The sequence below is a fragment of the Pseudophryne corroboree genome (genome assembly GCF_028390025.1).
Source record: "Pseudophryne corroboree isolate aPseCor3 chromosome 3 unlocalized genomic scaffold, aPseCor3.hap2 SUPER_3_unloc_8, whole genome shotgun sequence".
In the NCBI taxonomy this organism is placed as follows: Eukaryota; Metazoa; Chordata; class Amphibia; order Anura; family Myobatrachidae; genus Pseudophryne; species Pseudophryne corroboree.
Window position 1 is genome coordinate 1219126 of NW_026967574.1, and position 26630 is coordinate 1245755.

At 48.9% G+C, this 26630-nt stretch overlaps 1 protein-coding gene and 1 pseudogene across 1 annotated transcript in view; one reads left to right on the plus strand and one right to left on the minus strand.

Annotated features, from left to right (window-relative positions):
- Positions 1–26630, minus strand: part of LOC134984777 (zinc finger protein OZF-like) — a gene marked incomplete at its 3' end in the record, with an annotated part of 118485 nt that overhangs the window by 40031 nt on the left and 51824 nt on the right. The window lies entirely within an intron of this gene.
- On the plus strand, positions 20629–22396 carry LOC134984757 (gastrula zinc finger protein XlCGF26.1-like; annotated as a pseudogene).

Here is a 26630-nt window from a genome sequence, read left to right on the forward strand (position 1 = left end):
TGGGAATGGGACATTATACAGTAACACCAGGGGATGTGTCTGGGTGATGACTGGAGTGGTGACTGCTGGGAATGGGACATTATACAGTAACACCAGGGGATGTGTCTGGGTGATGACTGGAGAGGTGACTGCTGGGAATGGGACATTATACAGTAACACCAGGGGATGTGTCTGGGTGATGACTGGAGTGGTGACTGCCAGGAAAGGGGCATTATACAGTTACACCAGGGGACGTGTCTGGGTGATGACTGTATCACTGTGTGAGTCAGGTTCCTATAAGGTGTCAGGATGTTACTGTCTATGTCTCCATGCAGGAGGAGGAGTATATAGAGGAACACAGGGGTCTGTACAAGGACGTGATGATGGAGAATCACTGGCCCCTCACAACACTGGGTAAGAGGAGACTGTCATGTATTGTACAGGGGAGAGCAGGTATGGGGGCCCCTATATACACACATCACCTGATAATCACATATATACACTGTACTCAGTCACTGTGTGTCTCCTACAGATGGACCCAGTAACAGAGATACCCCAGAGAGATGTCCCCGTCCTCTGTATTCCCAGGATTGTACAGAGGAGAATCACAGGATCCCACAGGAGGATCAGGTAGGTGGGATTTAGGGTCTCCCCAATATACCAAAGTGACTGTCACTATATAATGTGTAGAGGAGCTGTGTGGGTCTTATACACTGATATTATACTATTTCACCTCAGTTTAGTCTGACTGTATGCAAATGTCATTATAGTTTTTTGTTGTTGTTTTTTTAGGTAGACCATCTGTCTGATATTAAAACAGAAGATACAGAGGGAGAAAAAGAGACGTATGTGACTGATATAAAGGCAGAAGATATAGAGGGAGAAGAGACGTACGTGACTGATATAAAGGCAGAAGACATAGAGGGAGAAGAAGAGACGTACGTGACTGATATAAAGGCAGAAGATATAGAGGGAGAAGAAGAGACGTATGTGACTGATATAAAGGCAGAAGATATAGAGGGAGAAGAAGAGACGTATGTGACTGATATAAAAGCAGAAGATATAGAGGGAGAAGAAGAGACGGATGTGACTGATATAAAGGCAGAAGATATAGAGGGAGAAGAAGAGACGTATGTGACTGATATAAAGGCAGAAGATACAGAGGGAGAAGAAGAGACGTATGTGACTGATATAAAAGGCAGAAGATATAGAGGGAGAAGAAGAGACGTATGTGACTGATATAAAGGCAGAAGATACAGAGGGAGAAGAGACGTATGTGACTGATATAAAGGCAGAAGATATAGAGGGAGAAGAAGAGACATACGTGACTGATATAAAGGCAGAAGATACAGAGGGAGAAGAAGACACATATGTGAGGGGTGATCAGCAGTGTAAGGAGGAGGAGATCCCTACAGATATCAACACAGGTGAGTAATAAACATTTATTACAGAAGTCACATATTCTCCTTGCTCAGTCACTACAGCAATCTCTTATACTACACCCTCCTCTGTCAGTACACACTAATGTGGAATATGTATTTCTGCTGCAGGGTACACTAGGCTCCACAGGAAATGACATTGGGGTGTAGAGTAGGCTCTTGATCCGAGGCACCAACATGCTCAAAGCTTTGACCTTCTTCCCAGAATGCATAGCGCCACCTCCTCTATAACCCCACCTTTGTGCACAGGAGCTCAGTTTTGTAGTTGGTGCCATGCAGTAAGCAGGCATACAACAGGGGGGCTACAGCCCTAGGAAAAAGCTTTTTAAAGAAATTCACGCCTCACAAGAAGATGCTGACTCGCTACCACCTTGCTTCGGAGCTTAGTAAAAATTGGGAATCATGCCCGCCAGTGGATTCGCAGGTGGCGCAGCTGGTGGTATCCTCAGCTCTGCCCGTAACTATTGTCACGTCCCTGAGAGAGCCAACGGATAAGCGTGTAGAGGGTTGTTTAAAGGCAATTTACACCCTAACCGGTGCTGCACATAGGCCCACCATTGCTGCGACATGGGCTGCAGAAGCTGTGGAAGCGTGGGCTCAGGAGCTGGAGGCGGAGTTGCCGTCCAACGCTTCTGATCATGCAAGACAATGCTTGTCGGATATTGTCACAGCGTGTCATTACATTAAGGAGGCGGCTTCGGATACAGGTATTCTGGCGGCCAAGGTTTCTACTACGTCCATACTGGCTCGCCAGATTCTATGGTTGCGGTTCTGGTCCGTGGATCTGGATTCTAAGAAAACCCTTGAGGTACTCCCATTTAAGGGAGACATTGTTTTTGGAGAATACTTTAACAAGATAGTGGCTGACTTAGCTTCTGCTAAAACAACGTGTCTACCTAGTACTGCCGCTTCGGTGCTGAAGGCTAAGAGTACTTCCTTTCACTCCTTTCATCCTTCAGTGAAAGCAAAGGGTCAGGCGTACTCGAAACAGGTTCGCACTTCCAAACCAAATAAGCTCAAACGGGCCTGGGCTACCCATCAGCCTGCTTCCAAAACTGAAAAGCCTGCCGCATGGAAGATCCCAGGGTGGGGGGCTGACTTCTAGGGTATACCCAGGAATAGTTGAAGACCACTTGCGATGCCTGGGTATGGGAAGTCGTCACTCAAGGTTACGCCGTATCCTTCAAAAATCACCCCCCTCATAGATTTTGCCTGACAGACATCCCTTCGGATCAGGTGAAGGCAAAAACACTTCATTCAGGGGTACAGTCCCTCCTGGACACGGGAGTGGTTGTACAGGTGCCTCTGGCTCAGAGAGACAAGGGGTACTATTCACCGCTGTTCCTAGTCCCAAAACCGAATGGGTCATCCCGGCCCATTCTCAACCTCAAGTCCTTGAACAAATTTGACAAGGTCTCCAAGTTTCGTATGGAAACTCTTCGTTCTATTGTTCTGGCATTGGAACCTGGGGATTATATGGTCTCCCTGGACATACAGGATGCTTACCTGCATATTTCCATTGCAATGTCACATCATCAATACCTGAGGTTTGCGGTTGGCAACCTCCATTACCAATTTCGGGCATTACCCTTTGGTTTGACCACAGCTCCCTGAGTCTTAACCAAGGTCATGGTGATCATGTCGGCTGTGCTCCACAGTCAAGGGGTCAGGATACTACCATACCTGGACGACTTGTTGATCCTTGCAAATTCCCCAGAAACTCTCCTACGCCATCTGGATCTGACTATCCAGTTTCTGCAAGCCCACGGGTGGCTCATCAACTGGAAGAAATCTTCCCTGGTCCTTGCTTAGAGCATGGTGCACCTGTGGTCATTGTTGGACACTCACAACCAGCAGTTGTTCTTGTCTCAGGAGAAAGTCCTGAAACTTCAGGACAGGATTCAATGCTTCCTATCTCATCCGCAAGTGTCGATACTTTCGGCAATGCAAGTGCTAGGTCTCATGGTGTCTGCTTTCAGCATGGTGGAGTACGCTCAATTCCATTCTCGCCCTCTGCAGAAGCTGATTCGTGCCATGTGGGACGGCCTGCCTCACCGGATCAGGTCTCAAATGATCTCCTTGTCTCCAGAGGTCCGTCTGTCACTGAGCTGGTGGCTTCAGGACCAACGATTGAGCAGGGGTCGTCCTTTCTGGATCTCCAACTGGGTCCTTCTGACGACGGATGCCAGTCTGAGAGGTTGGGGTGCGGTGTTGGAGCAACACTCCCTTCAGGGTCGGTGGACCAAGGAGGAGTGTCTCCTCCCGATAAACATTCTGGAATTGCGGGCGGTGTTCAACTCGTTGAACTTGGCCGCAGCATTTAATACAGAACAGACCTGTTCAAGTACAGTCGGACAATGCCACCACGGTGGCGTACATCAATCATCAAGGCGGCACTCTAAAGCCACATGGCATTGAGGGAAGTATCACGGATTCTTCAGTGAGAGGAACGTCATCTGCCAGCCATATCGGCAGTGTTCATTCTGGGGGTCCTAAACTGGGAAGCGGACTTTCTCATTCGTCAGGACGTACATGCCGGAGAGTGGAGCCTCCATCCAGAAGTGTTTCAACTCCTCGTGGACAAGTGGGGCCTTCCAGATGTGGACCTGATGGCATCTCGACACAATCACAAGGTTCTGGTCTTCGGAACAAGGACAAGGGATCCTCAAGCAGCGTTCATGGACGCACTGGCAAGTCCATGGAACTTTCAGCTGCCATACGTGTTCCCTCCGGTGTCACTCCTGCCCAGAGTAATAAGGAAGTTCAAGCAAGAAGGAGAAATACTACTTCTGATTGCTCCAGCGTGGCCCAGATGGCATTGGTTCTCAGACCTTCAGGGTCTATCGGTAGAGCATCCCCTTCTACTTCCGCAGTGCCCAGGTTTCCTTGTTCAGGGCCCCTGTGTATGTCAGGATTTAGCCCGATTGGCTTTGACGGCGTGGCTCTTGAAGCTTCCGTCTTCAAGGCGAAAGGATTTTCTGAGGCGGTCATTCAAACCATGTTGAAGGCCCGGAAACCGACTTCTGCTCAGATTTACCATAGGGTCTGGAATTCTTACTTTGCTTGGTGTGCATCTAACAATTATGACGCTTACAAGTTTAGTACGGCCAAACTTTTGGCCCCTCTACAACATGGCCTGGACTTGTGCCTTCATCTGGCCTCCATCAATGTTCATATTTCTGCCTTGTCGGTTTGGGTCCAGAGAAATATTGCGACCTTGCCTGATGTGCATACGTTCACTCAGGGTTTATTGCGGATTCAACCTCCTTATGTCCTGCCTGTGGCTCTTTGGGACCTGTTGGTGGTTCTGGAGGCATTACAGGGGTCTCTGTTTGAGCCTCTTGAATCTGCAGACCTTAAGTTGCTTTCCCTTAAGGTATTGTTTCTGCTGGCTATTGCCTCTGCTAGATGGGTGTCGGATTTGGGTGCCTTGTCTTGTAGGTTACCTTATCTGATTTTTCACTGTGATCGGGCGGTTCTTAGAACACGTCCCGGGTATTTATCGAAGGTGGTGTTTTCTTTCCACCTTAATCAGGAGATCGTGGTTCCGGCCTTTGCCTCTCCTGACTTGTCTTCCAAAGAGAGGTCTTTGGATGTGGTATGGGCTCTCCGTATCTATGTGAAGAGGACAGCTCCCGTCAGGAAGTCGGATTCTCTCTTTGTTCTGTTTGGTTATCACAAACGTGGCTGGCCTACTCACAAGCAGACCCTGGCCAGATGGATTAGAATGGTGATTGCACATGCTTATGTACAGGCTGGCCTTCCAGCTCCTGCTACCATAAAGGCCCATTCTACTCATTCGGTTGGACCTTCTTGAGGGGCCTGCCACGGTGCGACCCTTGAACAATTGTGCAATGCGGCTACGTGGTCCTCAGTGAACACATTCATAAGGTTCTATGCCTTTGATACTTCTGCCTCCCAGGTTGCTTCCTTTGGATGCCGGGTTCTTGTGCCTGCTACAGTGCGTCCCCTCCCATAAGGAACTGCTTTAGGACATCCCCAATATCATTCCCTGTTAAGCCCAGTGTACCCCGCAGCAGAAAACTAGATTTATGGTAAGAACTTACCGTTGTTAAATCTCTCTGCGAGGTACATTGGGCTCCACAGGGCGCCCACCCTGACGCACTTAGCTTCTTTGGGTTGGTATGGCATTAGGCGCTGACACTTTCTCCTGTCGTGAGAATGTGTTGTATGTGGCTACTAACAGTTGTCTCTTTTGCTTGCTACTGCATTGGCCTGGTTAACAAAAACTGAGCTCCTGTGCACAGAGGCGTGGTTATAGAGCAGGCGGCACTATGCTTTCTGGGAAGAAGGTCAAAGCTTTCAGCCTGTTGGTGCCTCGGATCAAGATCCTATTCTACACCCCAATGTAATTCCCTGTGGAGCCCAGTGTACCTCGCAGAAAGAGATTTAACAACGGTAAGTTCTTACCATAAATCTAATTTTTCCCAGCATGGAGTCAGGGGCCATCAGCCCCTATTATACTCCTGCTCTCCCCCTCACATCATGTCACTGTGTGTTACCAGCCCAGAGATCTGACCAGTCTTCACCCCACACTCTCTGGTGTATCTCATATATCAGGAGACATCAGCCCCTATTATACTCCTGCTCTCCCCCTCACATCATGTCACTGTCTGTTACCAGCCCAGATATCTGACCAGTCTCCTCCCCACACTCTCTGGTGTATCTCATACATCAGGAGCCATCAGCCCCTATTATACTCCTGCTCTCCCCTCACATCATGTCACTGTGTGTTACCAGCCCAGAGATCTGACCAGTCTCCTCCCCACACTCTCTGGTGTATCTCATACATCAGGAGCCATCAGCCCCTATTATACTCCTGCTCTCCCCCTCACATCATGTCACTGTGTTACCAGCCCAGAGATCTGACCAGTCTCCTCCCCACACTCTCTGGTGTATCTCATACATCAATAGCCATCAGCCCCTATTATACTCCTGCTCTCCCCTCACATCATGTCACTGTGTGTTACCAGCCCAGAGATCTGACCAGTCTCCTCCCCACACTCTCTGGTGTATCTCATACATCAGGAGCCATCAGCCCCTATTATACTCCTGCTCTCCCCCTCACATCATGTCACTGTGTGTTACCAGCCCAGAGATCTGACCAGTCTCCTCCCCACACTCTCTGGTGTATCTCATACATCAGGGGCCATCAGCCCCTATTATACTCCTGCTCTCCCCCTCACATCATGTCACTGTGTGTTACCAGCCCAGAGATCTGACCAGACTCCTCCCCACACTCTCTGGTATATCTCATACATCAGGAGCCATCAGCCCCTATTATATTCCTGCTCTCCCCCTCACATCATGTCACTGTGTTACCAGCCCAGAGATCTGACCAGTCTCCTCCCCACACTCTCTGGTGTATCTCATACATCAGGAGCTATCAGCCCCTATTATACTCCTGCTCTCCTCCTCACATCATGTCACTGTGTTACCAGCCCAGAGATCTGACCAGTCTCCTCCCCACACTCTCTGGTGTATCTCATACATCAGGAGCCATCAGCCCCTATTATATTCCTGCTCTCCCCCTCACATCATGTCACTGTGTGTTACCAGCCCAGAGATCTGACCAGTCTCCTCCCCACACTCTCTGGTGTATCTCATACATCAGGCGCCATCAGCCCCTATTATACTCCTGCTCTCCCCCTCACATCATGTCACTGTGTGTTACCAGCCCAGAGATCTGACCAGTCTCCTCCCCACACTCTCTGGTGTATCTCATACATCAGGAGCCATCAGCCCCTATTATTCTCCTGCTTTCCCCCTCACATCATGTCACTGTGTGTTACCAGCCCAGAGATCTGACCAGTCTCCTCCCCACACTCTCTGGTGTATCTCATACATCAGGAGCCATCAGCCCCTATTATTCTCCTGCTTTCCCCCTCACATCATGTCACTGTGTGTTACCAGCCCAGAGATCTGACCAGTCTCCTCCCCACACTCTCTGGTGTATCTCATACATCAGGAGCCATCAGCCCCTATTATTCTCCTGCTTTCCCCCTCACATCATGTCACTGTGTGTTACCAGCCCAGAGATCTGACCAGTCTCCTCCCCACACTCTCTGGTGTATCTCATACATCAGGAGCCATCAGCCCCTATTATTCTCCTGCTTTCCCCCTCACATCATGTCACTGTGTGTTACCAGCCCAGAGATCTGACCAGTCTCCTCCCCACACTCTCTGGTGTATCTCATACATCAGGCGCCATCAGCCCCTATTATACTCCTGTTCTCCCCCTCACATCATGTCACTGTGTGTTACCAGCCCAGAGATCTGACCAGTCTCCTCCCCACACTCTCTGGTGTATCTCATACATCAGGAGCCATCAGCCCCTATTATTCTCCTGCTTTCCCCCTCACATCATGTCACTGTGTGTTACCAGCCCAGAGATCTGACCAGTCTCCTCCCCACACTCTCTGGTGTATCTCATACATCAGTAGCCATCACCTCTATTATACTCCTGCTCTCCTCCTCACATCATGTCACTGTGTTACCAGCAGCCATACTGTGTGCTAGCAGTACATCTGTCTATAGTATAACATGCCAGGTATTCAATGAGAGTGTCCCTATTAGCACACGCCGGTCTATATATAAACCACTCCTTTTTCTCTAATATCCATAAGGGATACTGGGGACTTTGTACGATGGGGTATAGATGGGGTCCAAAGGAGCCGGTACACTCTAAATGTCTACAACTGGGTGTGCTGGCTCCTCCCCTCTATGTCCCCTCCTACATCCAGTTTAGAAAAACGTGCCCTTAGGAGAGGATGCCGCTCTGGAGCTCCAGAGGATTTTATCTTCAGTTTATTTTAAACGTTGTTATTGTCGGTATACTGTTTGGGCAACAGTATAACAGTATACCTGCACAAAGGGAGTTGGGGGAGGCGGTTACCGGTCTCTTCAGGCATCAGAGCCGCTTCCCCGCTGCAGGACCACCATCCTGATAGGTTGTGGGTACCGCATGGCATTGCGCCTTACCAAACGCAATCGCAGCACGCCGCACTCCCCTAACAATGCCGGGAGGTGAGTAGAGTGGTGAGTACAAACCGGGGGCCCCGCTAGGGAGGTCCCACGGCTCTTGCTGCGGCGTGATCGCAGGGGTGGCATACGGATGCTCTACGGAGGGATTCGCTATAGCCCCCTGTGTACACTGGCAGCGGTGGTGGAAACAGGCATTCATGTTACGTTTTATACCTGTTAGGAGACATTGCCAGTATAAATAAATGTATAGCTCCGGCGCTATTACAGGGGGTGGAGCTTCCTTAGAGCGGCACCAGTGGTGTTTTGGCACCTTCCTCTGCTTACAGCTGCAGCAGCAAGTACACACAGCCCCTGCAGACACTCAGGATACACAGGAAACTGGTACAGGGGTGTAAATAAGGGGGAGAGACGCTATTATACACACTATAGTGTCCTGAAAAGGACAAGACTCCGGTGTTGTACCGTGATACAGACAGCCTGCAGTCTCACTGAGTCTGCTTGGCCTGGGTGTGCTGTTCCTCTCTGTGTGTCTCCTTCTCACATACCAATCTGGGCAGGCTTGCTATTCAATATACTTGTCTGTGTGCGTGTGTGAGTGTTTGTCTACTGTAAACATGGTAAAACACCAATTATGCTGTGTATGTCACACCAGATTCTCTCCCTCTGCGGCTGTTTCCCTCTCGTGTGAACAATGCAGCCAGTCCTCCCAAGTTAGTTAGACTGGAGGGGGAGGGTCAGGAGCCATCCTGGCTCAGTGCCATAAAAACCATGGTGACAGACATGTCATCCCAGCTCACTGCTAATGATGAAAAGACACAACTGCAGCAGGCTGTAGCAGACCTAGCTGCAAGGGCAGATGATAAACAGATCCTTCTCCCTAGTTCAGGGCCACATAAGCGTGGGCTGCATGATTTACTCTCAGAATCTGAGGACGAGGTACAGGAGGAGGGGGAGGAATGGGATCCTATTACAGAGGATTCACCTGCTGCACAGGGTATTGAGGGGCAGATGTATTAACCTGGAGAAGGCATAAGGAAGTGATAAACCAGTGATATGTGCAAGTTGATAAAGGCACCAGCCAATCAGATCCTAACTGTTAATTTACATATTGGAACTGATTGGCTGGGGCCTTTAACACCTTGCACATATCACTGGTTTATCACTTCCTTATGCCTTATCCAGGTTAATACATCTGCCCCTGAGCCCCTGATACTTGCTATCCGGGATGTGTTAAAAGTCCCTTTGGAAGACGTTGCAGTACAGCAGTCATTTCTCTTATGTCATAGAAGGATACTGGGTTTGCATTTAGTACCATGGGGTATAGACGGGTCCACTTGGAGCCAAGGGCACTTTAAGAATTTAATAGTGTGGGCTGGCTCCTCCCTCTATGCCCCTCCTACCAGACTCAGTTTAGAAAATGTGCCCGGAGGAGCTGGTCACAGATAGGAGAGCTCCTGAGGAGTTTTTCTGTCTTATTATTTTGCAGGTAGGCTGGGTGTCACCAGCATGACTGCTTCATGGGACTTAGGGGGCAGAACGGCCCAATTTCCTGAAGAGTTAATGGTACCGTTACTCAGCTGACCGGACACTGAGCTCCTGAGGGTCCTACTCGCAATCCCCACGGCGAGCGTACAGACCCGCAGCACGCCGCCACCTCTAACAGAGCCAGAAGTAAGAAGAGTGGTGAGTATAATGCTGGCGTCCCGGCTAGTGGGTCACCAGCGCAGATGGCGGCACATGGGTAGGAGCGCAGCGCTGCAAGGCGGCGGCTCCAGGCTTTCAGTACACACTGAGGTGTGATCGCGCTGCGGGGTGAGCTGATAGTCACAGTACCCAGGACACTGGCAGATACAGCCTTACAGGGGTCTTACCCATCGTGTAAGCATAAAAAGTACCTCAGGCCAGTATAAAATGCGGGAAGACCGTGCGCCATTAAGGGGGCGGAGCCTTTACTATGAGCAGATCCAGCAGCTCACCAGCGCCATTTTCTCTCTGCAGCTCACACAGAAAACACTGGCAGGGAAGCGCTGCCCCTCCACATCAACTCCAGACTACCTCAGCGGTACCAGGGGGTTATAGAGGGGGGGGGGGGGCAGCAGTTATATCCTTACTAATACCCTACTAAGGGTATTTAGTCTGCGCCTGGGTAAGTTATATGTTAGCTAAAGGGGCTCTTTGTGGCTGGTGTCCTCATTCCTCTGTGTCTCTCTAAAGGGCTCTGTGTGGAATTGTGCTTACTGCATATTCTGTGTGTGTGTGTGTGTGTGTGTGTGTGTGTGTGTGTGTGTGTGTGTGTGTGTGTCTACCTCACATCACAATGTCCAAGGAGAATGTTTTTCCTCCCCAGGGGGATCACTACAGTGTACTCAGGACAGTACCCATTCTCAGGCCACTGGGTCCGAACCACCATGGTTGGACTCCATAAGGGGGATGATTACTAATATTTCTAATAAACTATCCCATACTGAGAAGGAGACGCAGTATTTAAGAAAGTCTGTGGAGGACCTGATGAATAAAGATTTAGCTCCCACACAAGCGCCTCAAACCTCTCCCATTTATCCACAAAGCGTACACTGGCCCAGATATTGCAGGATGCCTCAGATACAGGGGATGGTGAGGTGGATCTGGGAAGGGGGGTTGCAGCTCTCGCTCTAGGAGTGCAAGCCCTGATAGAGGCCATTCCACTGCCTTCAGAGGTAGTCAAGAAAAATCCAGAAAACCTGCAACTACAGGTTCTCAGGAACAGAGCTCAGGTTCTGCTTCCTCAAAGCTTTCAGCAATTGATGGTGGACCACACTGCCTGAAGAACAGGCAGGTGGGAGCACGTTTAAAGGATTTCAGCCATATCTGGGGAACATCATGCCTAGATCCCTGGGTCAAAGGTCTTATTGCCCAGGGATACAGACTGGATTTTCAAGAACTCCTCCCACCTCATAGATTCTTCAAATCAACCTTACCAGCTTCTCAGGAAGCAAGTACAATCCTGCAACAGGCAATTCAAAAGTTGGTACAGACATAGGTCATTGTCCCAGTTCCACCTCCACAACAGAACAAGGGTTATTATTCCAACCTGTTCGTAGTACCGAAACCGGATGGTTTGGAAGGGCCATCTTAAACCTAAAATCTCCGAACCCATATTTCTGAGTATTCAAATTCAAGATGGAGTCTCTGAGAGCGGTGATCTCAGGTCTGGAGGAAGAGGAATTCCTGGTGTCTCTGGATATCAAGGATGCGTACCTTCATATTCCGATCTGGCCTCCTCCTCAGGCTTATCTAAGGTTTGCAGTACAGGACTGTCACTACCAGTTCCAGGCCCTGCCATTTGGCCTCTCCACAGCACCGATGGTGTTCACCAAGGTCATGGTAGAGATGATGCTCCACCTCCGCAAACAGGGAGTGAACATAATTCCATACCTGGACAATCTACTGAAAAAGGCATCCTCCAGGGAGAGGTTGTTACAAAGCATTGCCCTCTCAACTCAACTACTCCAGGATCACGGGTGGATTCTGAACCTTCCAAATTCACACTTGGAACCGACAAATAGGCTACCCTTCTTGGGAATGATACTCGATACAGAAGTACAGAGGGTGTTCCTTCCATTGGAAAAGGCATTGATGATCCAGTCAATGGTCCGGGATGTCCTGAAGCCAACTTGGATATCGGTACATCAGTGCATTTGCCTACTGTGGAAGATGGTAGCCTCTTACGAGGCACTGCAGTAAGGAAGGTTTCACGCAAGGCCCTTCCAGCTGGATCTCTTGGACAAGTGGTCCGGATCGCATCTTCACATGCACCAGAAGATACGCCTCTCGCCGAAAACCAAAATTTCACTCCTCTGGTGGCTAAAGACTTCTCACCTGATTGAAGGCCGCGTGTTCGGGATTCAAAATTGGATTCTACTAACCACATATGCAAGCCTCAGAGGTTGGGAAGCCTAGAGGGTAGACTTCCAGGGAAAATGGTCAAATCAAGAAGCCATTCTTCAAATAAACATTCTGGAACTTAGGGCCATATACAATGCCCTTCAATAAGCGGCACATCTTCAAGATCAAGCCATTCAGGTACAGTCGGACAAATTGACGGCAGTGTCGTACATAAACCGGCAGGGTGGAACAAAGAGCAGAGCTGCAATGTTAAAGGTAACAAGAATTCTCCTCTGGGCAGAAAAACACGCTGTGGTGTTGTCGCCAATCTTCATTCTGGGAGTAGACAACTGGAAAGCAGACTTCCTCAGCAGAAGTGACCTCCACCAAGAACAGTGGGGCCTCCACCCAGAGGTGTTCGGTGATGTGACAAGTCGGTGGGGAATTCCTCAAATCGACATGATGGCCTCTCATCTCAGCAAGAAGCTCAGGTGGTATTGTTCCACGTCGAGAGACCCACAAGCAGTGTCGGTGGACGCGCTGGTGACTCCGTGGGTTTACCAGACAGTGTATGTGTTCCCTCCACTTCTGCTCTTCCCCAAAATTCTCAAAATAATCAAAAAGACAAGGATTATGGAGTTGCTCCTAGAGGACCTTCTGCAACATGGGCTTACCACAGCTACGTTTGATGGCATGGAAGTTGAGCGTCAGATGCAAGCCCGGAAAAAGGATCTCGAAAAAGGTAATTCCAACCCTGATCCAGCCCAGGAAGGGAGTAATGTCTAAGCATTACCATCATATTTGGAAAAAATGTGTCTTGGTGTGAATCCAAGCAGTTTCCTGCGGTGGAGTTTCAACTGAGATGTTTACTTCTCTTTCTGGAAGCAGGTGTGGATGTGGGCCTACACCTGGGCTCTATAAAAGTCCAGATTTCGGCCTTGTCCATTTTCTTCCAGAAACAATTGGCTGCCCTCTCTGATGTTCAGACGTTCTTAAAAAGGGGTTCTGCACATCCAACCACTCTTTGTGACTCCTACAGCACCTTGGGATCTCAATGTGGTGTTGCAGTTCCTGCAATCAGATTGGTTTGAGCCTTTACAGGCGGTGTTGGCCTTCGTGTCAGCAAGAGGTGTGTCGGAATTGGGGGCGTTGTCTCATAAGAGCCCCTACTTAATATTCCATGAGGATAGAGCTAAACTCAGAACGCGTCAGCAATTTCTTCCTAAGGTTGTGTCGGCTTTTCATATCAACGAACCTATTGTCAGTGGCTACTGACACCTCGGCTACTTCAAGGGCCTTGGATGTTGTGAGGGCCTTGAAGGTGTATGTAAAACGGACAGCTCATCACAGGAAAGCGGATGCGCTATTTGTGCTTTATGATCCCAATAAGATTGGGTGTCTAAGCAGAAATTGCTCGCTGCATCAGGCTTACTATCCAGCATGCTTATTCCATGGCAGGATTGCCGGTTCCAAGATCAGTACAGGCCCACTCTACTCGTTCAGTGGGTTCTTCCTGGGCGGCTGCCTGGGGTGTCTTGACTTTACAACTTTGTCGAGCGGCTACCTGGTCAGGTTCGAACACGTTTGCCAAGTTCTACAAGTTCGATACATTGGCCACTGAGGACCTCCAGTTTGGTCACTCTGTTCTACAGGAACCTCAGCACTTTCTCACCCGGTTTGGGAGCTTTGGTACATCTCCATGGTACTAAATGGAACCCCAGTATCCTCTAGGATGTAAGAGAAAATAGGATTTTAAATACCTACCGGTAAATCCTTTTCTCGTAGTCCGTAGAGGATGCTGGGCGCCCGCCCAGTGCTTTGTGTTTTCCTGCATATTTACTAGGTTAAGTATTGTTGGTTCAGCTGTTGCTGTTCCTGTTCAAGTTTGCTTAGCATGGCTTTCCTCTTGTTATGTGTGTGCTGGTTCGAATCTGACCACTGTCCTTGCATATACTTCTCTCGAAGCATGTCCGTCTCCTCCGGGCACAGTTTCTAGACTGAGTCTGGTAGGAGGAGCATAGAGGGAGGAGCTAGCCCACACTATTAAATTCTTAAAGTGCCCTTGGCTCCTAGTGGACCCGTCTTTACCCCATGGTATGAAATGGACCCCAGCATCCTCTACGGACTACGAGAAAAGGATTTATCGGTAGGTAATTAAAATCCTATAGCTGGTGTATCACAAAGACCTGTGAAAGCGGGTTGCTGGATGACACATGCCATTCACACATGGGCGGGTCAAATTCAAGAGGTCCTTGCAGGAGATATTTCCCTGGTAACTACAGTGACTCTCATAAAGCACAATCAGGACAGTGTGACTCTCTCAAGGAGATAGGTGCTATTAACGCTAGGACTACTGCCATGGCAGTGTCGACGCGCAGGGCTTTGTGGCTGTGTCAGTGGATAGCGGACGCAGATTCCAAGCGCATTGTGGAGTCTCTTCCTTTTTCAAGGGAGTGGCCATTCGGGGTTGAGTTGGATACGTGAATTTCAAAGGTTACTTGCGGGAAATCCACGTTTCTCTCCTCTGGGGCCCTGCCGGCTAGGCATTCCTACCCAGGGCCATCTACCCCGTCCTTTCGGACAGCCAGGTTCAGATCAAGAGCCAGATGCACCTGAAACGCGGCGAGAGGCACTGGAGGCAAGACAAAGAAAACAGCTGCCGCAGGTTCTTGGGAACAAAGCACCATTTCAGTTTCCACGAGGGCCTCAGCATGATGGTGACCCCCCATCCTGATGGGATCTCGAGGTGGGAGCTCGATTGCATTACTTCAGCCGCATCTGGGAAAGCTCCTGCCAGGATGCCTGGGTAAAGGATCTCATTTCTCAGGGATACAAGCTGGAGTCAAACAGTGCTCCTCCCCAACGATTTTTCAAATCGAGCTTACCAGTTTAGGAGGATACATGAGTTACGCTGCAACAGGCCATACTAAAGTAGGCCCAGTCCCAAGTCATTGTTCCAGTGCCACTACAACAGGGAAAGGGTTACTACTCCAACCTGTTTGTGGTACCAAAACCGGATGGTTCGGTAAAGCCCATTCTGAATCTAAAATCCTTGAACCCTTACCTAAAGGTTTTCAAGTTCAAGATGGAATCCTTGTGAGCAGTGCTTGCGGGTTTGGAAGAACAGGAGTTCATGGATATAGAGGACGCTTATCTTAATATCCCGATTTGGCCGCCTCACCAAGCTTACCTATGGTTTGCCCTGCTGAACGATCACTACCAGTTCCAGGCGCTACCCTTCGGCCTGTCCACAGCTCCGAGGGTCTTCACGAAGGTGATGGCGGAGATAATGTTCCAGCTCCGAGTCTAGGGGATCAGTATTGTCCCTTTCCTAGTCGAGCTCTTGATAAAGGTGAGATCCAGGGAGCTTCTGTTGCGCAATATAGGCCGCACTATTCAGCTTCTGTCACTACATGGGTGGATCCCACCTGGAGCCTACTCAGCGGCTCCTATTACTGGGAATGTTTCTCAATGCAGTGGCTCAGAAAGTATTCCTCCTAGAGGACAAGGCAAGGACACTCCAGAATGTAGTCCAAGCGGTTCTACGACCGAATCGGATCTCCATCCATCTTTGTATAAGATTGTTGGGAAAGATGTTAGCCTCATACAAGGCGATCCAGTATGGAAGGTTCCATGCCAGAATATTTTAATTGGATCTCCTGAGCTAATGGTCCGGTTCACATCTTCAGATACCCCGGATCATACACTACCGTTCAAAAGTTTGGGGTCACTTAGACATTTCCTTTTTTTTTAAGGAAAAGCACTTTTTTTTTTTCTTCAATGAAGATAACATTAAATTAATCAGAAATACACTCTATACATTGTTGATGTGGTAAATGACTGTACTAGCTGCAAACGTCTGGTTTTTAATGGAATATCTACATAGTTGTATAGAGGCCCATTTCCAGCAACCATCACTTTAGTGTTCTAATGGAGGTAAGGGTTAGGCTGTAGGTAAGGGGGGTTAAGTTTAGGCACTGCTGTGTGGAGGTTAGGGTTAGGCTGTGGGTAAGGGGGTTAGGTTTAGGCACTGCTGGGGAGAGGTTAGGTTTAGGCTGTGGGTAAGGGGGGTTAGGTTTAGGCACTGCTGGGGTAGGTTAGGTTTAGGCTGTGGGTAAGGAGGGTTATGTTTATGCACTGCTGGGGGGAGGTTAGGGTTAGGCTGTGGGTAAGGGGGGATAGGTTTAGGCACTGCTGGGGGGAGGTTAGGGTTAGGCTGTGAGTGGGAGGGTTAGGTGTCGGCAGTGCTGCGATTGGGATGCCGGTGTGGTTTCTCATTTCTAGCCTTATATGATGTAGCCCGGGCTCAGATCACTTGTATAAATACTTTTGACGGAAGCAGACGTTTTAGGCAGCTTGACAGGATGATCCCAGAAGTAACGGGTGCACCACAGGTAGCAGCAGTGCCTGCACATTACATTCATGTTATATTCTCATAGATCCTTAGCTTGGTCTAGTTGTGAATGGCGCTGGGAATATCAGGGAAACTTACTGTAGTGGATGCCTGAAACATCCACTGAGGTCGGGCTACAAGCCCATGACACTCCCAGAAGACACACAAGGCATGCAAGGAAAGCCACCACCCAAGTTCAGCCACCCGCTCCTAGGCTACTTACCCTACCCCACAGCACTTACGCTGTCACCGGTGCTCACCTACCGCCCGCAGCACAGCGTAGAGCAGCCGTGGAGCCGTCTTCACTTTCTGCCCAGCCCCCGTGTGAATCCGCGGCTGCATGTGATCAGTAGGGGGAGGCACCGCCAAAGGACTGGTAGTGGTAATGCTCCACCTCCTCTTTTACAGGCAGGAAGTGCAGTCAATTGAGAGCCAGGAATTGGCTGCAGCGGAGCGCGTCCTCGGGGACCCAAACGTTTTTGAAAAGTGAGTCCCCGTCCTCTGATCTGGGTAAAATACGCACTATAGCGCGTATTTGCGTACACTGTGTGTGTGTATGTATATGTGTGTGTGTGTGTGTGTGTATGTGTGTATATATATATATATATATATATATATATATATTAAGCAACAATGTGGGTCATTCCGAGTTGTTCGCAAGCAGCTTTCGTTCGTTGCGCAGCGATCAGGCAAAAAAATCGGCACTTCTGCGCATGTGTATGCGGTGCAATGCGCACGCACGGCGTTCTTTTACAACGATTGATGTAGTTTCACACAAGGTATAGCGACACTTTTCAGTCGCACTGCTGGCCGCAGAGTGATTGACAGGAAGAGGGCATTACTGGGTGTCAACTGACCGTTTTCAGGGAGTGTTCAAAAAAACGCAGGCGTGCCAGGAAAAATGCAGGTGTAGCTGGCCGAACGCCGGGCGTGTTTGTGACATCAAAACAAAAACTGAACAGTCTGAAGTGATCGCAAGCTAGGAGTAGTGTCTGAAGCTACCCTGAAGCTGCACAAAAAAATATTGTAGCCGCGCTGCGTTCCTTTCGATCGCACTTCTGCTAAGCTAACATAAACTCCCAGAGAGTGGCGGCTTAGCGTTTGCACGGCTGCTAAAAACAGCTAGCGAATGAACAACTCGGAATGAGGGCCAATGTGTATAGTGTATTTGAATTGTATTTAAGGTGGAATGCACTTGTTTGTGTGTCCCAGGAGGGGGAATCCATTACTGTGTAGGCCAGGCATGTCCAAACTGCTGCCCTCCAGCTGTTGAGAAACTACACATCCCAGCATGCCCTGACACAGCTTTAGCATTCTCTGACAGCAAAACTGTCAGGGCATGCTGGGATATGTAGTTTCACAACAGCTGGAGGGCCGCAATTTGGACATGCCTGGTGTAGGCTGGTGGATTCCCCCAGTACTTTCCCCCCAAAATGGAATGCCTTCCTCTCTAGCCTCCCACATGGAAGTATCATGAGGAGAGAGAGGAGCAGCTCAGCTTTAAAACAAGCTGTGTGGTTTTCTGGCGCTCCATAGGGATCACCCTCAGTGGGCAGGAAACCCTGACCGGGGCTCTAGGCTGCCCATCTCTGGAGCCCAAGTTTAGACTGGAGATGGTGAGCTGGGTACCCGGGCAGATTCCTGGAAGTAGTTTAGATGGGAAAACTTCCCCCAGCCTAGACTGAGCGTCACCAGGGTGGATACCAACCCTCCAGGATGGGACGGTCAAAGGAGAGCGACTACTCCCCACCGTCCGTAGAGGACAATGATAGCTGTGCATGTGGCCAAGGCATGCACATCACATGGGTAAACAATGATTGGTTGAGAACAGCACGGTGGACTTACCCCCTGTGGTATGTGTATTGGCGTAAGATAAAAAGAGGAGGCATGTGAGCCTGCAGAGGTATTATACCATTTTCACTCTGCTGTAAACATCTTGCTGTAGTCTTGTTGCCCCTAGCAATAGGGAAGTCTTTTTTAAGACTGGGTGAATAAACATCTGCCTCAAGATGACCGCTTCATCTTGTGATCTGCAGTGCTATGCCAAACATAGTTCCGTTTTCCGGCTGTCCAGTGTGCACTCAGCGTCTCCAAGCTCCGCCTCCCGCCAGCTACCGTGCAGAGTCCTAGTCCAGCGACTAGTGATTCGTCAACACCACACAGGTGTGGTAAGACAGCGTGTCTATGCATACAGAGCAGTACCATGGTTCCAGACTCCATGGCAACAAGGAGTCTGGTGGTGGCAGTGTAGTACCCGCCCACTGCGCAGTGGGTGGTGTCAGTAGTAGGCGGTTACTGACAGTAAGTGGGAATCCCCTAATTGGCCAGATCCCGTGTGACCTAAACATCCATTCTATGACTGGGGCGGGACGCGAGGCAGGGTGAGGGCTTTCGTACAGAACCATCCGGTCACAGAAATTGCTGGCATAGCGGTGGGATAATCCTAGGTGGCTTTTCGGTCACCTGATTGGAGAAGCCAAGTTAATAGAGGAGTAACTGCAGCGCAGGAGAACGCACAAGATGTCAAAGGACGATCTGGAGATCGTGTATCCCTTTCAACGCGTCCATAAGCATCATGAGGGCGGCACTCGTGAGCTTGGAGGAGTCCCGCTGGGCGGAGGTAGAGTACTAAGGGCGTTGGCATTGAAGAGGGCGGCCTACCAGTGGACCTTTGTACAGAACCGGTGAGACCCACAAGCCCCAGCCTCTCTATTAGCAGCAGCCATGTTTCATACCTAGCAGGGCCGGAGGTCCAACGTCCCAGGTGGGGCGACACGAATACCTTAGCAGATCGGCTAGTGGAATTCGGAGAAAGGGCAACGGAGCAAGAGTGCTTGATCATCACCTCACTTCCCAATATCACTGCCGGGCTCCGGTGACTGTGCGCAGCCTGTTCTGCCCCCAGCAGTAGCGGAAGAGCCAGTGCTCCCACCTGAGGCAATAGTGCCTCCAAGTCAGCTATCCGGAGCGTGCAGGAAAGACTGGGCACACTTAGCTCCAGAATACAGCCCGTGGCTTCAGCTGCGTCACTAGGCTGCGGCAGTGAACGTTGCCCGGACTGAGCGGAGTGAGCGGCTTTAGGGCAGGAGAAGTGGGGGACTTAATAGATTGTTTCTTGGTTCCAGGGGTGGCCGACAGCTATCAGGTAGGGTAGATAAGAAGCCATGTAGTAATAAAAGCTCCAGAAAGCATGTCTGGATGGACTCAGGCCCCTCTTATTTATTATTTTATATACTAACAGAGGTGACAGGTGTGGTACATCCCTGCAAAGGCAGATCTAATCTCTTTCTCATCAGACTCTGCTGTCTTCCCTGCACTCTCACTCAGATGTTCACTGCTGCCAATAGCACACGTATGAGAAGCAGAAGTATGGCGGCAGCTGTATAGATCCTGATATGTAATTCTCTATATCATACTTACTGTACACACATCATCCTTATTACTATTGAGAGAATAGAGGTAAGACACTGATGATGGGGGGTGTAAAAGTGGATTATAACCTGGAAGATGATGATGATTACAGGGTATTATATGGTGTATTGCATGTAAGGTACCTTGTTCCACACGTACTCTGCTGTAGCAATATACCTTATATAAGGGTGAGTAACACATGTACAGGCTTACCAGCGTATGCGCACACACATAAAGGAATGCTACCTTACCAATGCTTCCAGGAGTAACGTTAGGAGACATTTCTCTGATCCATCAGCTCATATGACTGATGTTATTGTTCATCTAGAATCTCCAATTCATACGATGTGTTCCCCCATCCATTGTTTTACATTGGTGCTGACATAGGACTTGGCGAGTAACTATATCTCCATATATACTTCATGGTTAGTTACAAGTACAAGAGAGAGAGATATCTAAGTCTTATTATAATATTACATTTGTTATTGTGTGTTCTCATTTTTGTATTTCCATAATGTATTTTATTTCCAGCAGATGGACACACAAGCAGTAATATCTCAGAAGGACGTCTAATGTTATCCCCGGATTGTGACATAAAAGATAATGACAGTAGACAGGATTCTCCAGGAAATAATCCCATTACCCCAATTATACATCCAGCTCTATCAGCTGATCCCCCTGATCCTGGGAAATGTTCTCCTGATCACTCTGATATTGGAGCATTTGTTACAGCTCTGAGAGTAGATACAATGTTTCCCTGTTCTATAGATGCCAAATGTTTTACACAGAACACAAAGCTTATTACCCATCAGCCAGCTAAGGCAGCTGAGAGGCAATTTCCATGTTCTGAGTGTGGAAAATGTTTTACATACAAATCAGCTCTTGTTAGACATCAGAGAAGTCACACAGGTGAGAGGCCATTTCCATGTTCTGACTGTGGAAAATGTTTTACTTGGAAATCATGTCTTGTTACACATCAGCAAAGTCACACAGGTGAGAAGCCATTTCCATGTTCTGAGTGTGGGAAATGTTTTGGCCGGAAATCACAACTTGTTAGACATCAGAGAACTCACACAGGTGAGAGGCCATTTCCATGTTCTGACTGTGGAAAATGTTTTACTTGGAGATCAAGTCTTGTTACACATCAGCAAAGTCACACAGGTGAGAAGCCATTTCCATGTTCTGAGTGTGGGAAATGTTTTGCCCGGAAATCACATCTTGTTATACATCAGAGAAGTCACACAGGGGAGAAGCCATTTCCATGTTCTGAGTGTGGGAAAGTTTTGCAGACAAACCAGAGCTTGTTAGACATCAGAGAAGTCACACAGGTGAGAAGCCATTTCCATGTTCTGAGTGTGGGAAATGTTTTGCAGACAAACCAGAGCTTGTTAGACATCAGAGAAGTCACACAGGTGAGAAGCCATTTTCTTGCTCTGAGTGTGAGAAATGTTTTTCACGGAAATCACATCTTGTTGATCATCAGCGAAGTCACACAGGTGAGAAGCCATTTCCATGTCCTGAGTGTGGGAAATGTTTTGCAGACAAATTACATCTTGTTAGACATCAGAGAAGTCACACAGGTGAGAAGCCATTTTCTTGCTCTGAGTGTGGGAAATGTTTTGCCCAGAAATCACAACTTGTTAGACATCAGCTAAGTCACACAGGTGAGAGGCCATTTCCATGTTCTGAGTGTGGGAAATGTTTTGCCCTGAAATCAGATCTTGTTAAACATCAGAGAAGTCACACAGGTGAGAAGCCATATTCTTGCTCTGAGTGTGGGAAATGTTTTACACAGAACTCATATCTTGTTATACATCACAGAAGTCACACAGGTGAGAAGCCATTTCCATGTTCTGAGTGTGGGAAATGTGTTGCAGACAAATTACATCTTGTTAAACATCAGAGAAGTCACACAGGTGAGAAGCCATTTTCTTGCTCTGAGTGTGGGAAATGTTTTGCCCGGAAATCACAACTTGTTAGACATCAGCTAAGTCACACAGGTGAGAGGCCATTTCCATGTTCTGAGTGTGGGAAATGTTTTGCCCTGAAATCAGATCTTGTTAAACATCAGAGAAGTCACACAGGTGAGAAGCCATATTCTTGCTCTGAGTGTGGGAAATGTTTTACACAGAAATCACATCTTGTTATACATCACAGAAGTCACACAGGTGAGAAGCCATTTCCATGTTCTGAGTGTGGGAAATGTTTTACACAGAAATCACATCTTGTTACACACCAGAGAAATCACACAGGTGAGAAGCCATTTTAATCTTCTGGAGTATACTTATTATTGCCATGCGTTGTTCTTCAATGTTCTTATCCTATGTCCTGTGCTTTTTGCAATATTCATGCAACCACTGGGTGAAATAATCAGCTATCATGCCCTCATCTACCACTGCTATGCAGATGGTCTGTCTTTTGTTCTGGGTACTGAGAACCCAGTACCAATCCTAAATGTCTAGCTGAGCTCCAGGTGTGGGTGTTGCCAGTTGGCTGTGACTCAATCCTGGTGAAACAGGTCCTTATGCTAGCTCACCAACAAAGGACAGGGCTACAGCTCAGCTTTGTTACCAACCAGACTTACGCTTGGGGGTTCAGGTTTACATAATGCTGATCCTGTGCAGAATCTTGGTGTCCTGGATGGTGGAGTGACACTTAGACATCAGGTATCAGCCACACTCAGATCCTCATCTGAGGAACATAGTCAGACTCCAGCACTTTATTCCCTCAGAAAATCTACCTACAGTCATACATGCACTTGTATCATCACACATAGACTACTGCAATGTCCTCTACCTGGGTCTCCCAGCAAAAGAATTGCACCGCTTGTAGCTTGTACAGAATACAGCAGCCTGGCTGTTACCTAACCAGCCCGTTCCTGCCACATAACACCCATTCTCTGCTCCCTTCACCGGCTGCCTGTAAGATGGTGACTCTGGGCCTAATTCAGGTTGGACTACAGTGTGTGATCCAAACGGAATTATTGAGAAAAACTTGCGGACGCATGCGCAGCGCCCGTCCTGCGTATGCACCTGCATTCTCTACAGGGGGCTGTAGGAAATGTGATTGCTTCTTGTTAATCAGGCAGAGGCTGTCACGGGGTGGGGGGTAAAGCTCCGTTTCCAGTGAGAAGATGGAGCGTTACAAGTGCGGTGTTGCGAGAAAGGGAGGCGGACAAATGGGCGTGTTCACTGTGGCTGCATGACATCACACGCAGCCATCGCAATCTAGAAGAACGCGGTGGGGATCCTGCAGGCACAGCTAAGCTGGCAGGATGCTTCACCAGTTTCTAAGATGAAGCAGAAATTGTGGAGCGATCGCAATTTCTGCTTCATAAAGGGGGGAGGCGCCGGTCAGCATACTGGGCTGCCTCGCCCTGCGATGGGCAGCCCCCAGCACGCTAGAAAAAGGATTGCTAATTAGCAGCTTCTGCCTCCTTACTGACTTACTGTAGGCCCCTATTACATAATCTTACTGACTCTCCCAGCCCTACATGACCAGGGTACATGTACCAGAAGCAGCTTCTGCCTCCTTACTGACTTACTGTAGGCACCTATTACATAATCTTACTGACTCTCCCAGCCCTACATGACCAGGGTACATGTACCAGAAGCAGCTTCTGCCTCCTTACTGACTTACTGTAGGCCCCTATTACACAATCTTACTGACTCTCCCAGCCCTACATGACCAGGGTCCATGTACCAGAAGCAGCTTCTGCCTCCTTACTGACTTACTGTAGGCCCCTATTACATAATCTTACTGACTCTCCCAGCCCTACATGACCAGGGTCCATGTACCAGAAGCAGCTTCTGCCTCCTTACTGACTTACTGTAGGCCCCTATTACATAATCTTACTGACTCTCCCAGCCCTACATGACCAGGGTCCATGTACCAGAAGCAGCTTCTGCCTCCTTACTGACTTACTGTAGGCCCCTATTACATAATCTTACTGACTCTCCCAGCCCTACATGACCAGGGTCCATGTACCAGAAGCAGCTTCTGCCTCCTTACTGACTTACTGTAGGCCCCTATTACATAATCTTACTGACTCTCCCAGCCCTACATGACCAGGGTCCATGTACCAGAAGCAGCTTCTGCCTCCTTACTGACTTACTGTAGTTCCCTATTACATAATCTTACTGACTCTCCCAGCCCTACATGACCAGGGTCCATGTACCAGAAGCAGCTTCTGCCTCCTTACTGTAGTTCCCTATTACATAATCTTACTGACTCTCCCAGCCCTACATGACCAGGGTCCATGTACCAGATGCAGCTTCTGCCTCCTTACTGACTTACTGTAGGCCCCTATTACATAATCTTACTGACTCTCCCAGCCCTACATAACCAGGGTCCATGTACCAGAAGCAGCTTCTGCCTCCTTACTGACTTACTGTAGGCCCCTATTACATAATATTACTGACTCTCCCAGCCCTACATGACCAGGGTCCATGTACCAGAAGCAGCTTCTGCCTCCTTACTGACTTACTGTAGGCCCCTATTACATAATCTTACTGACTCTCCCAGCCCTACATGACCAGGGTCCATGTACCAGAAGCAGCTTCTGCCTCCTTACTGACTTACTGTAGGCACCTATTATATAATCTTACTGACTCTCCCAGCCCTACATGACCAGGGTCCATGTACCAGAAGCAGCTTCTGCCTCCTTACTGACTTACTGTAGGCCCCTATTACATAATCTTACTGACTCTCCCAGCCCTACATGACCAGGGTCCATGTACCAGAAGCAGCTTCTGCCTTCTTACTGACTTACTGTAGGCCCCTATTACAGAATCTTACTGACTCTCCCAGCCCTACATGACCAGGGTCCATGTACCAGAAGCAGCTTCTGCCTCCTTACTGACTTACTGTAGTTCCCTATTAAAGAATCTTACTGACTCTCCCAGCCCTACATGACCAGGGTCCATGTACCAGAAGCAACTTCTGCCTCCTTACTGCCTTACTGTAGGCCCCTATTACAGAATCTTACTGACTCCCAGCCCTACATGACCAGGGTCCATGTACCAGAAGCAGCTTCTGCCTCCTTACTGACTTACTGTAGGCCCCTATTACATAATCTTACTGACTCTCCCAGCCATACATAACCAGGGTCCATGTACCAGAAGCAGCTTCTGCCTCCTTACTGACTTACTGTAGTTCCCTATTACAGAATCTTACTGACTCTCCCAGCCCTACATGACTAGGGTCCATGTACCAGAAGCAGCTTCTGCCTCCTTACTGACTTACTGTAGGCACCTATTACACAATCTTACTGACTCTCCCAGCCCTACATGACCTGGGTCCATGTACCAGAAGCAGCTTCTGCCTCCTTACTGACTTACTGTAGGCCCCTATTACACAATCTTACTGACTCCCAGCCCTACATGACCAGGGTCCATGTACCAGAAGCAGCTTCTGCCTCCTTACTGACTTACTGTAGGCCCCTATTACACAATCTTACTGACTCTCCCAGCCCTACATGACTAGGGTCCATGTACCAGAAGCAGCTTCTGCCTCCTTACTGACTTACTGTAGGCCCCTATTACACAATCTTACTGACTCCCAGCCCTACATGACCAGGGTCCATGTACCAGAAGCAGCTTCTGCCTCCTTACTGACTTACTGTAGGCCCCTATTACATAATCTTACTGACTCTCCCAGCCATACATAACCAGGGTCCATGTACCAGAAGCAGCTTCTGCCTCCTTACTGACTTACTGTAGTTCCCTATTACAGAATCTTACTGACTCTCCCAGCCCTACATGACTAGGGTCCATGTACCAGAAGCAGCTTCTGCCTCCTTACTGACTTACTGTAGGCCCCTATTACACAATCTTACTGACTCTCCCAGCCCTACATGACCTGGGTCCATGTACCAGAAGCAGCTTCTGCCTCCTTACTGACTTACTGTAGGCCCCTATTACACAATCTTACTGACTCCCAGCCCTACATGACCAGGGTCCATGTACCAGAAGCAGCTTCTGCCTCCTTACTGACTTACTGTAGGCCCCTATTACACAATCTTACTGACTCTCCCAGCCCTACATGACTAGGGTCCATGTACCAGAAGCAGCTTCTGCCTCCTTACTGACTTACTGTAGGCCCCTATTACACAATCTTACTGACTCCCAGCCCTACATGACCAGGGTCCATGTACCAGAAGCAGCTTCTGCCTCCTTACTGACTTACTGTAGGCCCCTATTACATAATCTTACTGACTCTCCCAGCCCTACATGACCAGGGTCCATGTACCAGAAGCAGCTTCTGCCTCCTTACTGACTTACTGTAGGCCCCTATTACATAATTTTACTGACTCTCCCAGCCCTACATGACCAGGGTCCATGTACCAGAAGCAGCTTCTGCCTCCTTACTGACTTAATGTAGGCCCCTATTACACAATCTTACTGACTCTCCCAGCCCTACATGACCAGGGTCCATGTACCAGAAGCAGCTTCTGCCTCCTTACTGACTTACTGTAGGCCCCTATTACATAATCTTACTGACTCTCCCAGCCCTACATGACCAGGGACCATGTACCAGAA